The sequence below is a fragment of the Hylobates moloch genome, unplaced genomic scaffold, assembly GCF_009828535.3.
Source record: "Hylobates moloch isolate HMO894 unplaced genomic scaffold, HMol_V3 SCAFFOLD_12, whole genome shotgun sequence".
Taxonomy (NCBI): domain Eukaryota; kingdom Metazoa; phylum Chordata; class Mammalia; order Primates; family Hylobatidae; genus Hylobates; species Hylobates moloch.
The window spans coordinates 33220963-33222566 of record NW_026652287.1 but is presented as its reverse complement, the minus strand read 5'-3'; the positions used below and the strand labels follow the sequence as shown (position 1 = coordinate 33222566).

General features: G+C 45.0%; 1 pseudogene; it reads left to right on the top strand.

Moving 5' to 3' along the window:
* The first annotated feature begins 519 nt into the window (after positions 1-519).
* LOC131380752 (deoxyuridine 5'-triphosphate nucleotidohydrolase, mitochondrial-like) lies at positions 520-1160 on the top strand (annotated as a pseudogene).
* The last annotated feature ends 444 nt before the right edge of the window (positions 1161-1604 follow it).

The window sequence follows — 1604 nt, the reverse complement described above, 5'->3', positions numbered from 1 at the left end:
AACCTCTGCCTCCCAGGCTCAAGTGATTCACCTGCCTCAGTCTCCTGAATAGCTAGGACCACAGGTGCATGCCACCGCACCTGGCTAATTTTTGTATTGTTTGTAGGGATGGGTTTTGCCATGTTGCCCAGGCTGGTCTCAAATTCCTGAGCTCAGGTGATCCGCCCATCTTGGCGTCCCAAAGTGCTGGAATTACAGGCATATGCCACCGCACCGAGCCGTAGGATTATTTTTTTTCTATTTCTGTGAATAATGTCTTTTGATATTTTGAAAGAGAATGTGTTGAATATGTACATTGCGTTTGGTAGTATGATCATATACACAATATTAATTTTTCCCACCCATGAAGATGGGATGTCTTTACTTTTTTGTGTAACCTTTCCACTTCTTTCATCACTGTTTATAATTTTCTACACAGAGATTTTTCACTTCTGGCCTGGGACGCGCTCGTCTTCAGGGTGGAAGCCTGGCGCACGTCCGGAGGTGCCGAGGAGCCAACCAGCCCAAACTTTGGGGGAAATGACTCCCCTCTGCCCTCGCCCTGCTACCATTTCCTTCCGTTTCTGCTTCGCTTGGCGATGCAAAACGCGCGAGGCTCACGGCAGAGGACCGACGCCACGGGACCCTCCGGGCCGGTCCCGCCCCTCGGCCGCGCAGTGCGGCGCCGGACGCCCCGGCCGCTGTCCAGCGTTGGCCGCCTGAGCAGAGGCTGCCGCGGAGCTGACACCCGCCGTTTCACCCAGCCAGTGGGCCCAGCCCGCGGAGGAAGGCGGCATGCAGCTCCGCTTTGCCTGGCTCTCTGGGCACTCGGGCTACGATCTGTACAGTGCCTGTGATTACACACCACCACTTATGGAGAAGCCTCTTGTGAAAACGGACATTCAGATAGCGCTTCCTTCTGGGTGTTATGGAGAGTAGCTCCAAGGTCTGGCTTGGCTGCAAAACACTTTGTTGATGTAGGAGCTGGTGTCACAGATAAAGATTATAGAGGAAAGGTTGATGTTTAATTTTGGCAAAGAAAAGTTTGAAGTCAGAAAAAGGTGATCGAATTGCACAGCTCATTTGTGAACGGATTTTTTTATCCAGAAATAGAAGAAGTTCAAGCTTTGGATGACACCAAAAAGGGTTCAGGAGGTTTTGGTTCTGCTGGAAAGAATTAAAATGTATGCCAACAATAGAAAACGAGAAGTTTTTTCTTAAAAACAAAGAGTTTTTGCTTAAAGTGTTTTGGTGTTTTGCAGTTCTATAAACTTACTAGCTTTACCTTCTAAAAGTACTGCGTTTTTTTTTTTATGATCAAAGAAGAGATCATAAAAAAAGCATTTCTTTGTGTTTGGATCACAAAGAAACTTTGTTTTTCTGCAATTGATGGTTATATGTAAATCTACTTTGTGGTGACCTGATGTAAACAGTGTCTTCTTAAAATCAAATGTACATCAATTACAGATTTAAAAAAAAACTGTATTATTTAACTCAAGAAATGATACCCCTTCAGCAACTTAAAAAAAAAAAAGTGTGTTTTTGTTTTGTGCGTGTGTTTTCTTTTTTTCGTTTTTGTTTTGTTTTGTTTTGTTCGGAGATGGAATTTCACTCTTGTTGCCCAG